Genomic DNA, 14,279 nt, shown 5'->3' on the forward strand with positions numbered 1-14,279 from the left:
GAGAGCCAGTCAGCAAAGGGCAGAGAAAGTAGGCCTGGGTCACTAACTTCCAGCTCCCTGGGAATAGGGAACTAGGACTGCCTGCGTCCCTGGGAAGGAAGCCAGGGAAGCAGGAGCAGCTGGACTGCCACAGTCTCCTGGGAGACAAGGAACCTGAGAACTAAAGAGCTAAAAAAACTCTGGGAGCTATTGCCCAGGGAGAGATGAGGAACATGTTTTTGTGTTTTGACCTTAGTATGGACAATACCACTGCAAAAAACAGACCATAGGCATGGCAGTGAGTCTCTTGTGAGCTGGGGAGAAGCTTTACCTTGTTATACCATGTCATCCTTCTCTTTGCATCCCTCCACAGGTTCACCCCTCTCTGTTGCTTCAAATGTAAGCTGCTAGCTTTCACTTTCAAGGCCCTTCACAGCCTATCCTCACCCTACCTATCATTTCCTGTTCAATACTGGGATGTGAATTCCTACCTCTGATTTGTCCATAATGCTAGCCTCCATCACCCTCTTGTTAATTTTTTAAACAAACACCTTGGTGCTTTCTCCCATGCTGATCCTCACACTTGGGAGGAGCTCCTTGTAAACATTCTCAATCTCATTATCCACCTTCAAATCTCAGCCTTAAAACTCCTTTTCTGTGATGTCTACAAAAACCTTGAGAACAGTTAGGGCTGCTGGTGTGCTGAGACCACTGTCTGTCATGGTGACCAGTACTGTCTTTCCTTGTACTCACCGAGATGTTTGAACCCATCTGTTGTCTCTCATCTTATACTTAGAATGTAAGCTCTTTGGGGCAGGAACTGTCTTTTGTTCTGTGTTTCCACAGTGCCTAGGATAATGGGGTTCTAGTCCATGACTAGGGCTCCTACACACTATTGTAATAATTATTAATAATAATAAATGAGGGCATAGCCAGTTATATTTGTTCAATGAGCAGTTTTCCTTTAACTTCCACCCTTATTTTAATGATGCACGTATACATATCTGCAGACTAAGTTGAGATTGAAGGCTTCAGTTCTACAGGGCACATAGGGAACTTGAGAGCCATCACCATACTGAAAGTAATAGGCAAGTTTTTCAGGGAGCATATGCTGAACAGAATGGATCCGTCCAGATAGTTTCCTCAACAAATCAGGAAGTGTGGTTTGTGTTTTTCTCATTGTTCAGTTCTTCAAAGACTTTTAGAGATGATAAGGCTCCAATCGTGCAAGGAGCTCTATGTAAGCAAACTCTTTTGTGCACGAGAAGCTCCACTGACTTCAATGGGACTCTGTGCAGGTACAGGGGTCCTTCCATGGAGAGCTCATTGTATCACTGACAGATAGTAGATCGGGACTTTATAAACCTCTGGCCTACTGCAGTAATTTGAATATTTTTTTCATTAACCCTTAGTTTCACATAAATCCTCACTTTCTTCAACAATTAGTTAAATTAAGAATATTTGGAAGCTACCTCTTTATCAAAACCGAGCTAACAAAAGCTAAGTATGATGCTTCACAAACTGCTGTTAATGTATATTAATTGTTACTTTATAATCCCATAGGAAAATATTTTTTTCCTGTTTACGCTGTTAGCCCTAACAATCTTACTTTATTAATATGGTAGTTTCCTTCCACTTAAAAAATGTATCTGTATTCATATTATTAGTTCCATTAAGCCTTTTGTAAATCTCAACTCTATCTCCCCCGATCCTTCTTTACACTGTGGAAATGAATCATGTTCTTTCGGTATGCAGAACAGTTCATCAATTGACAGGCTGACATCATCTTTTTAATCTTTTATTTTTGGACCTCTACCTTTGTTTCTGTCCTTCAAAAATTTAAAGCTCCCCAAATTATTTTCAAAGCTCTGATAAGAAGATAAATTACACAGCAAAAGACACGTCCAGAGCTCAGGGATGTGAATCGGAATTTTACAATTGACTTCAGTTGCAGCAAAACTGAGATTTATCTTCTTTGGAGATAAATTTCTACTCGACTATGTGCACTGTGCTGTCACATGTATATAAATTATTGTTAAATATGCATATATTGAACTTTACATTGTTTGCCCTTAAAGCTTGCTATTCTTGCCATGGACTAGGTTACTTCATGTTATTTACTATAGGGAAAAGGGAAAACCCAGAGGCAATTTTATTTCATTATCTAAGGACTTGCTGACACTGAGGAGTTGTCTCAGCTTGACTAAAAGTGTGATGCTGAACCAATTTAGTTAAACTGGTGTAACTTTGTGTGTGGACGCTGCCTCAATTTAAAGCTGCTTTATATCAGTTTAGCTTGTCCCTGTCAAATAACAGCTTAAAAAGATTCATGTTAAATATCAGAGGCAAGCTAAACTGATATAGGCCAATTTTAAATCGATGAAATAGGGTCCACACACTAAGTTGCATAGATGAAACATTACCATTTTAGCTAAATTGGGGCAATATTGTGTGTAGATCAGAATAAAAGTAATACGCAAGTTATGAGTAATCCCCATACACCCCGTGTTTGTTTATAATAATGTGGACAATGTGGATCCACCCAAGCTTAGTTCCTTCAAAAAATCAGGAAGTGTGGGTTTTGTTTCTCTTTGTTTAGTTCTGGAAAGACCTTTAGAGATAATAATAAGTTTTCTGACATGAAGAAAAATCAGTTTTGTGAGGAAGAGCTCTGACACAGACACAAATAGGAACTGAAAACCAGAAAAAAGGCTGTCCAAAGATAATTCTTTTTCTGTAAATAGTCTGCTATTTCAAGTCTGTATTTCCGAAAATCCCTTCCCTGGCAAAATTCCCATTCACTTTAAATGGAGCAAGATCAAGCCCAAGTGGGCTGTACTTATATTTTTTCTCCAAGAAGCATTTTTTGGGGAGAACATTTACATCAGTGTTATAGTTTGATAAACTAAACACATCTTTATAACAGTAAAACGTACCTCTTTGGTGATAACTCAAGTTTCATGGCAAACACAAAGAGAAGTTAAATAAAAACATAAAGTAGCCTTTCTGGAAGATTGCAACCTAAAGTGATTTTATTTCTTAGAATTCAGAACAATTACACACAGGCACACAAAAACAGCGAAAGAGGAAACATCCTAAGGCAGAGGGGAATAACTCAGAATACCATGCTTTAAACTGACTCTTTCTGTAACTGACTCTGATCACATGCTTTCCTCCTATGGATTCCCGCTAGCCCTGTAGCCCTGTAGCCTGACCCAGGAACTCTCTCCCAAGACATACACATACTCTTTAAGTGATAGATTGCAATTGCAACACAGTCCTCAATAAATGATAACAATTCTTCATATATCTCTATCTTTGGATAACATCCAGAATGAGAAAGATGGAAGGATTCTGAAGATTTCAATGCAATTATTTTAAGACCAAATCTTGCAAACACATGTATCCTTAACTTCTAAGCGCTCGAACAGTCCCATTTGCTACAATGAGACTGCTTATATCATTAAAGTTAAACACATTTGTTTTTGCAGGGTTGGGGGCCTTCATTTATTTATTTATTTTCACCGATACTTTAGCAGTATTCTCCTGTTGCTATATATCTGTCTCCTTCTCATTCCCAAAAGTGAAATATACAGGAATGACAGAGAAGTTCAGGCCTGGGCATAGCCATAGGCAATAGTAGTAGTAGTGGCAATTTGAAGATACTAGATCCTTTGAGGCACATCATCACCATTAGCCTTAATATGCCTAGATGGTGAATGGCTCCCTATAAACATGGTAATTAAATATTCAATAGATATACTTCCAAAGGGGCTGGTCCTTCACAGTGCCAAGCATTCCCAACTCCCTTTGTCATTAGTGGAAGTTAACAGCACTCAGTAACTTCTGAGACTGAGCCTTAAATCAGGTGAATATTAAACTATTAATATATCAAACTTAGTCCCTCTGATTGAAAAGTTTCACCATGTGAAACACATCGTCAGATTGGTGCATTAGTACAGCACCAATAGAAAGAACATTTTAAAGTCATTTGTCATATCTTGTAAAGACCATGCATTGTTAGGTGGAATGTTTTATATATCAGGCTGTCCTATATAATATACATAGGCAAATAATAATATGTATATGCTAATAAATTGCAGAATTGCTAAGAAAATCCCAACTGTTCACCTGCCTTCTAGAGTTAAAAAAGGCCATCAATCACTTCCCTTCCTTTTTAAACCATGCATTTAAACAGCATTTTCTTTATATTCCACATTATTCTTGTGTTCTGCATTGTGACAGCACAAATATTTTTGTTTTCCCTATCCCTCAGTTATGTTAAGTCAACCAGAACTGGAGGTGGCACTAAATAAGTTATACTGTAAATTTGAAACTATGCAACAAATCCAGAGGCTATTGTTTTCTGCATTAATAAAAAATGAGACAAATGGAAATGGAGTACACACAAAATGGCTTAAAGTTCACACAAGTGTAGGATGGAAAAGATGTGTGGTTTGTTTGTTTGTTTGTTAACAAAAATAAAACACAAACATAAGATGTAATGGGAATTGAAAATACAAGGAAACATAAAAATTATCCACAGTTTATATAAATTAATCACATTACATACATTATTATTTAATTTAGGGCTGTCAATTAATCACAGTTAACTCATGTGATTAACTCAAGAAATTAATCATGATTTAAAAAATTAATCACAATTCATCACAATTTAATTGCACGGTTTAACAATAGAATACCAACTGAAATTTATTAAATATTTTGGATTTTTTTCTACAGTGTCATATATATTGTATTCTGTGTTTTAATTGAAATCAAAGTGTGTATTATTTTTATTACAAATATTTGCATTGTAAAAATTATAAACAAAAGAAATAGAATTTTTCAGTTCACTTCATACAAGAACTGCAGTGCAATCTTTTTGTAGTGGAAGTATAACTTAGAAATGTAGATTTTTTTGTTACATAACTGCACTCAAAAACAAAACAATGTAAAACTTGAGAACCTACAACTCCACTTAGTCCTACTTCTTGTGCAGCCAATCACTAAGACAAACAAGTTGGTTTATATTTACAGGAGATAATGCTGCCATCTTCTTATTTACAATGTCACCAAAAAGTGATAACAGGCATTTACCTGCATTCTGCCATATATTTTATGTTATAACAGGCATTTACCTTCATTCTGCCATATATTTTATGTTATAGCAGTCTCAGATGATGACCCAGCACATGTTGTTCATTATAAGAACACTTTCACTGCAGATCTGACAAAATGCAAAGAAGGTACCAATGTGAGATTTCTAAAGATAGCTACAGCACTCAACCCAAGGTTTAAGAATCTGAAGTGCCTTCCAAAATCTTAGAGTGAGGAGGTTTGGAGTATGCTTTCAGAAGTCTTAAAAGAGCAACACTGATACAGAAACTACAGAACCCGGACCACCAAAAAAAGAAAATCAATCTTCTGCTGGTGCATCTGACTCAGATAATGAAAATGAACATGCGTCAGTCCACACTGCTTTGGATTGTTATAGAGCAGAGCCCGTCATTAGCATGGACACATGTCTCCTGGAATGGTGGTTGAAGCACAATGGGACATATAAGTCTTTATTGCATCTGGCACATAAATATCTTGCGATGCTGGCTACAACAGTGCCATGCGAATGCCTGTTCAGATTTTCAGGTGACATTGACAGTATTACCTCCTACAAATGCAAACAGACTTGTTTGTCTGAACTATTGGCTGAATAAGAAGTAGAACCGAGTGGACTTCCAGGCTCTAAAATTTTACATTGTTTTATTTTTAATGCAATTTTTTTGTACATAATTCTATATTTGTAAGTTCAACTTTCATGATAAAGAGATTACACTACAGTACTTTTATTAGGTGAATTGAAAAATAATATTTATTTTGTTTTTTTACTGTGCAAATAATTGTAATAAAAATAAATATTAAGTGAGCATTGTACACATTGTGTTCTGTGTTGTAATTGAAATCAATATATTTGAAAATGTAGAATGCATAAAAATATTTAAATATATTCTATTCTATTATGGTTTTAAAATAAATATTAAGTGAGCATTGTACACATTGTGTTCTGTGTTGTAATTGAAATCAATATATTTGAAAATGTAGAATGCATAAAAATATTTAAATATATTCTATTCTATTATGGTTTTAACAGTGCGATTAACTGCATGATTCATCACAATTTTTTTTTTAATCACACGATAAATCAAGATTAATTTTTAATCGCTTCACAGCCCTAATTGAATTATAAGATAATAGTGGCTAGCTACTGATGATCTAATCCTGCTCCTACTGAAGTCAATGGAAACATCTTCCACTGATTTTAGTCAGAACAGGCCTGAAGCCAATGCCAATTGTTGTACCACAGAATCATAAGAACAGAAGACTAGCCATACTGGGTCATGCCAAAGGTCCATCTAGCCCAGTATCGTGTCTTCCGACAGTGGCCAATGCCAGGTGCCAAGAGGGAATGGACAGAACAGGTAATCATCAAGTGATCCATCCCCTGTCGTCCATTCTCAGCTTCTGGCAAAGAGAGGCTAGGGACATCATCACTGCCCATCCTGGCTAACAGCCATTGATGGACTTATCCTTCATGAACTTCTCTAGTTCTTTTTTGAACCTTGTTATAGTCTTGGCCTTCACAACATCCTCTGGCAAAGAGTTCCACAAGTTGAGTGTGCGTTGTGTGAAGAAATATTTCCTTTTGTTTGTTTTAAGCCTGTTGCCTATTAATTTCATTTGGTGACCCCTAGTTCTTGTGTTATAAGAAGGAGTATATAATACTTCCTTATTTACTTTCTCCATACCAGTCATGATTTTATAGACCTCCATCAGATCGCCCCTTAGTTGTCTCTTTTCCAAGCTGAAAAGTCACAGTCTTATTAATCTCCCCTCATATGGAAGCCATTCCAAACACCTAATCATCTGATATTTTTTTTTGCCCAATCACCCAGTTTTGTGAGATCCTTTTGTTGCTCTTTGCAGTCTGCCTTGGACTTAACTATCTTGAATAGTCTTTTATCATCTGAAAATTTTGTGACCTCACTGTTTACACCTTTTTCCAGATCATTTATTAATATGTTGAATAGGACTGGTCCTAGTTGTAATCCCTCTGGGGCATACCACTATTTACCTCTCTCCATTCTGAAAACTGACCATTTATTCCTACCCTTTGTTTCACACACACACCCTCCAGGGAAGAGCTGAGAAAGAAAACAAAGGAAATCAGCTGTGGCTACCAGCTAATCAAACAACATGCACAAACCTCTTAGGACACCAAATATCTAATCCTGGTCTTAAAACAGCTAAATTTTATTAAAAACAAAAAGAAAGGCAATGTAATGAGGGATGGATAGCTCAGTGGTTTCAGCATTAGCCTCCTAAACCCATGGTTGTGAGTTCAACTCTTGAGGGGGCCTCTTAGGGAGCAGGGGCAAAAATTAGTACTTGGTCCTGCAATGACCTTTCAGGGTCTCTTCCAGTTCTATAAGATAGGTATAAGCCATATTTTAAAAAGAAAAAATCTGGAACTTAGGCTTTTGCTAGATTTTAAAAGAACAATTCCAAAAATCAAGCACCCAAAATAGCTTTCTTGGGGGTTCAGCTTCAAAGTTACAAGCAAACAAAAGCATCTGGGGTTAGCACAGAGGAGTTCACAGGCCAATAAGAAATAACCCTAATCACATCTAGCTAAACGTTCTGATCTATTTATACATTTGGAGTTCAGATAAGTAGTTCTAGGCATGATCTGACAATTTATTATCATACCTGGCTTAAGCTGTATATTGCATGGTTGCTCTATCGGATCGGACACAGACTTCTCTTAGGGGAGAGTCCGATGATAGAGAATCTCCAGGTTATAGTCAGGAGCAGAGGACAGAAGAGGATAATGTAAAGGCCAGATCAGATGATAAACAGTCACATAAAAAGGAATCTGGCACATCAGAAAAGGGCAGGCAAATAAACAGGGACAAGTTTTTGAAGTGCTTGTACACAAATGCTAGAAGTCTAAATAATAAGATGGGTGAACTAGAGTGCCTTGTGAAAAAGGAGGATATTAATATAATAGGCATCACAGAAACCTGGTGGACTGAGAGCAATCAATGGGACACAATCATTCCGGGGTACAAAATATATTGGAAGGACAGAACAGGCCGTGAAGGGGGAGGAGTGGCACTATATGTGAAAGAAAATGTAGATTCAAATGAAGTAAAAATCTTAAGCGAATCCACATGTTCCATAAACCTCTATGGATAGAAATGTCATGCTCTAGTAAAAATATAACATTACGGATCTATTATCGACCACCTGACCAGGACAGTAATAGTGATGATGAAATGCTAAGGGAAATTAGAGAGGCTATCAAAATTAAGAACCCAATAATAGTGAGGGATTTCAATTATCCCCATATTGACTGGGAACATTTCACTTCAGGACGAAATGCAGAGATAAAATTTCTCGATACTTTAAATGACTACTTCATGGAGCAGCTGGTACGGGAACCCACAAGGGGAGAGGCAACTCTAGATTTAATCCTGAGTGGAGCGCAGGAGCTGGTCCAAGAGGTAACTATAGCAGGACCACTTGGAAATAGTGACCATAATACAATAGCATTCAACATCCCTGTGGTAGGAAGAACATCTCGAACGGCCCAACACGGTGCCATTTAATTACAAAAGGGGGAACTATACAAAAATGAGGGGGTTAGTTAAACAAAAGTTAAAAGGTACAGTGACTAAAGTGAAATCCCTGCAAGCTGCATGGGTGCTTTTTAAAGACACCATAATAGAGGCCCAACTTCAATGTATACCCCAAATTAGGAAAAACAGTAAAAGAACTAAAAAAGAGCCACCGTGGCTTAACAACCATGTAAAATAAGCAGTGCGAGATAAAAAGACTTCCTTTAGAAAGTGGAAGTCAAATCCTAGTGAGGCAAATAGAAAGGAGCACAAACACTGCCAACGTAAGTGCAAGAGTGTAATAAGAAAAGCCAAAGAGGAGTTTGAAGAACAGCTAGTCAAAAACTCCAAAGGTAATAACAAAATGTTTTTTAAGTACATCAGAAGCAGGAAGCCTGCTAAACAACCAGTGGGGCCCATAGACAATCAAGATACAAAAGGAGCATTTAAAGACAATAAAGTCATTGCAGAGAAACTAAATGGATTCTTTGCTTCAGTCTTCATGACTGAGGATGTTAGGGAGATTCCCAAACCTGAGCTGGCTTTTGTAGGTGACAAATCTGAGGAACTGTCACAGATTGAAGTGTCACTAGAGGAGGTTTTGGAATTAATTGATAAACTCAACATTAACAAGTCACTGGGACCCGATGGCATTCCCCCAAGAGTTCTGAAAGAACTCAAATGTGAAGTTGCGGAACTATTAACTAAGGTTTGTAACCTGTCCTTTAAATCGGCTTCGGTACCCAATGACTGGACGTTAGTTAATGTAATGCCAATATTTAAAAAGGGCTCTAGAGGTGACCCCGGCAATTACAGACCGGTATGTCTAACGTCGGTACCAGGCAAATTAGTCGAAACAATAGTTAAGAATAAAATTGTCAGACACATAGAAAAACATAAACTGTTGAGCAATAGTCAACATGGTTTCTGTAAAGGGAAATCGTGTCTTACTAATCTATTAGAATTCTTTGAAGGGGTCAACAAACATGTGGACAAGGGGGATCCGGTGGACATAGTGTACAGGGGCGGCTCTAGGCACCAGCGCGCCAAGCAGGCGCTATTTGGCTCGGTGGAGCTCCCGGCATGCCTGCGGCAGGTCCACCGGAGCCCAGGATGAGCGGACCTGCCGCAGGCATGACTGGGCGGGGTCCGTCTTCCAGCGGCTCGGTTGAGCTCGTGGACCTGCCGCAGGCATGCCGGCAGGAGCTCAACAGCGCTCCGCTGCTTGGGGCAGCCCGATTTATAGAGCCGCCCCTGATAGTGTACTTAGATTTCAAGAAATCCTTTGACAAGGTCCCTCACCAAAGGCTCTTATGTAAATTAAGCTGTCATGGGATAAAAGGGAAGGTCCTTTCATGGATTGAGAACTGGTTAAAAGACAGGGAACAAAAGGTAGGAATTAATGGTAAATTCTCAGAATGGAGAGGGGTAACTAGTGGTGTTCCCCAAGGGTCAGTCCTAGGACCAATCCTATTCAATTTATTCATAAATGATCTGGAGAAAGGGGTAAACAGTGAAGTGGCAAAGTTTGCAGATGATACTAAACTACACAAGATAGTTAAGACCAAAGCAGATTGTGAAGAACTTCAAAAAGATCTCAGAAAACTGTGATTGGGCAACAAAATGGCAAATGAAATTTAATGTGGATAAATGTAAAGTAATGCACGTTGGAAAAAATAACCCCAACTATACATACAATATGATGGGGGCTAATTTAGCTACAATGAGTCAGGAAAAAGATCTTGGAGTCATCGTGGATAGTGATCTGAAGGTGTCCACGCAGTGTGCAGAGGTGGTCAAAAAAGCAAACAGGATGTTAGGAATAATTAAAACGGGACAGAGAATAAGACTGAGAATATATTATTGCCCTTATATAAATCCATGGTATGCCCACATCTCGAATACTGTGTACAGATGTGGTCTCCTCACCTCAAAAAAGATATTCTAACACTAGAAAAGGTTCAGAAAAGGGCAACTAAAATGATTAGGGGTTTGGAGAGGGTCCCATATGAGGAAAGATTAAAGAGACTTGGACTCTTCAGCTTGGAAAAGAGGAGACTAAGGGGGGATATGATAGAAATATATAAAATTATGAGTGATGTGGAGAAAGTGGATAAGGAAAAGTTATTTACTTATTCCCATAATACAAGAACTAGGGGTCACCAAATGAAATTAATAGGCAGCAGGTTTAAAACAAATAAAAGGAAGTTCTTCTTCACGCAGCACACAGTCAACTTGTGGAACTCTTTACCTGAGGAGGTTGTGAAGGCTAGGACTATAACAGTGTTTAAAAGGACTATTAGCCAGGATGGGTAAAGAATGGTGTCCCTAGCCTCTGTTTGTCAGAGGATGGAGAAGGATGGCAGGAGAGAGATCACTTGGTCATTGACTGTTAGGTTCACTCCTTTGGGGCACCTGGCATTGGCCACTGTCAGGTGACAGATACTGGGCTAGATGGACCTTTGGTCTGACCCGGTATGGCCGTTCTTATGTTCTTATGTTCTCTGTCCCTCCAGCGCAGAGAACAACAGACAAAGGGAAAGTTTCTTTCCCAATTTTAAAAAGCTCTACCTTCCCATTGACTCTTTTGGTCAGGTGCCCACTTTTTTTCTTTACCTGAGGGACTTTTTCACCCTTTACAGGTAAAGCAAGTAAAGAACAGCTACCATAGGGATTTTACAGATAATTGGCTGGCTGGTTGTCCATCAAAGGGAGATATCCCCAGCTTTGTTTATCACAGCTCCTCTTAGGACTATATCAAGAATTGCCTCTCCTCTTGTGGGTTCCAGAATTAGCTGCTTTAAGAAGCAGTCATTTAAGGGGTCAAGAAACTTTATCTCTGCATCCCATCCTGGTGTGATATGTACCCAGTCAATATGGGGATAGTTGAAATCCCACATTATTATTTAGTTTTTTATTTTAATAGCCTCTCTAATCTCCCTGAGCATTTCATAGTCACTATCACCATCCTGGTCAGGTGCTTGATACTATATCCCTACTGCTATATTCTTATTATTAGAACATGATACAGTAAATATCACACCAGTCTTGATACGTTTTTTTTTGGTTAATGGTGGTGAAGTGGTGAATTTGCCCCCTTATGGCATTGTCTTAATTAGGAAAAAGGTTGTGTTTGTACCTGGTGTTAGATAACACATTGTGACTAACATGAGGTAAAACCCTAGTTAAGATGAGAGTTAAGCAGATCAAGGTACACACCAAACTCCTCTATAATCTTTAACTCAACTTGCTTTCTTGTGTTAAACCTGAAATCTACCTTGCCTTCATTTGGACATTAAGCTCTAACTTACCTTGCATTAATTTGAGCTAAGAACACAACTTTTTTCTAGAGTAGATGAACCCTTTGAATTTGTCTTTATATTTTGTTTTCAAATTGAACATGGTGAAGGAAAAAACCCTGAACAAAACTAGTGAGTTTCATACATTTTATACATGAGCTCTATGAGTTTTAATTGAACAAAAAAACAAAAATAAATAAAAAACAAACAGTTTTGGACAATACAAAAAAAAGTCTATTTTTCCCCCTTCTGTTTAAAACATCAAATGTCTATTTGGAAATGCTGATGCACCTCGTGGGAGTTGGATTATGGGCATCTCATGCCCCCATTTCCATTACAGGCTGGGCTTTCTGGGTGCACTAAATCTCCCACAATGCATCTCTTGAGCTACTGTGCTATATCATGGAAGTCTCTAGTCATGATTCATCAGTGCAATCCCTGTGATTGGATTTGTTTTGGTCTTTTAAGAACAGGTTAGATAAACACCTTTTGGGGATGGTTCCTGTATAAGTAATCCCACCTCAATGCCTAGATGATCCTTGAGGTCTCTTCCAGACCCATATGTCTATGATTAAAGTTGTTATGGGTGAAATGTTAACCCCCATTGAAGTCAATGGCAACATTTTAGGTGACTTCAGTTGGTTCAGGATTTCATCCTACATAAATACCAAGTATTATTATTATTGTTGTTTTTATTATTTATTTACCATGTGGCTGACCAACAGGATTGGGATGTCATTGTGCAAAGCATGTTGTAAACACATAGAATGTCCTGGCCCCTTCCCTCAAGTGTTTGCAAAATTAGGACCTGATCTCAAACCCACTGAAGTCCATTGACTTCTGTGGGCTTTGGCTCAGGCCCTAATTTAAAGCACAACAGAATGAGTTATTGTGACAAACTTTATGACATATGGGAAGCGTATAGGACTTGAGTCACTCAATCTGTGGATACCAGGATCTAGATGGGATACAGCTTTACAACCAACACATCACAGACCTTCTCTGCTATAGTTTTTGACCCAGCTCCACAGCAACCTGGATCCAGGGATGATGTATAACATTCAGCCTCCCATTTCAGCTATGCAGCAGCAACCATGGAGACAGCCCAGGAGGAGTTAATGCAGTTTGGAGTAGCATTACTTCTCAAATATATGCCTGATTAGATATCTGTGGGGTGCACAGGGGAGCATGCTATGGAGAAAAGTTGCTCACTGACTCTACCCACCCCTACTCTCAGTATGGAGCATAATAAAGGTCAGACACAGGAGTACTAGTGAGACACTGCTTTGTTGCCTTGCCTTTGTCACATGACATGAGTTAGGGTTGCAAATAATTATACAACTGTCACATGATGGGGTCAATAGCCACTGATTTGTCTGTTATAAACAAAATCTTCCATAGGCTCATGGGGAACATTGCAGAGAGCAAGCAATTCCAACTGCATGTGACCACTCAGTATATTTGGATGGTCTCCCTTGCAATTGTGAAATGAAATATAACCTGTAAGTAACAGAAATGCAGACCTGGGCAAGAAAATAAATATACACCAATCCTGACTGAATTCATTCAGAGTAGTAGGGACTGGGAGCGCCATGCTTTATGGTTCTCCCATGATTTACAGTGATCATTGGTGAGGGAAGGAGGAACATTTTTGGTGTTTCATGGCCACTGTAAATGTGAGATGAAGAATGGCTGGGGAGAATGGGAACATGAGTCAACTGAACTACAATTCCCATCAGGCATAGTAGCAGTATTTCCAATTCAAAATATATATGTATATTTTTGCCTAAAACTTGTGGTTTTGGCTGAAAACTTTTGGTTTTCAGGCATTCACTTTATCAATACAAAATCTAAATTTTCAATGGAAAATTTATCACAAAATATTGTGTTTAGTTGAAATCCCAATTTTCTGTCAAAAAACAGTTTTGATGAAAATTTTCAACTGGTTATACAAAATATCCATTCTGATGATGGCCTATAAAGGTACCTACATTCCTTTGAGCTTACCTGGCTCATCTTTACAGAAAGCTTGCTTATTCATTAGCTAATTGTTCATCGGTATATGATGGGCACTTTGAAGTAAGGGAAACAAAAAGGTACGGACATCCTTCCGGACTCATGACATGATATTTTTGACTGACAATTCAGAACTGAAACCCTTTGTAGTTTCCTTTAGAAAGGACAGCATCATTAATGACACTGGAACAAGCCTGTTTTTCTTCGGTATTCACTCCTATAGCTCATAATTGTTCAGCTATCTATGATTAAATAAAATATTATACAAGTTAGACTTAAGGAAGACACAAATTTCCTAAAATTATGCTGG

Source organism: Mauremys reevesii, linkage group 1 (assembly GCF_016161935.1).
Source record: "Mauremys reevesii isolate NIE-2019 linkage group 1, ASM1616193v1, whole genome shotgun sequence".
Lineage (NCBI taxonomy): Eukaryota > Metazoa > Chordata > Testudines > Geoemydidae > Mauremys > Mauremys reevesii.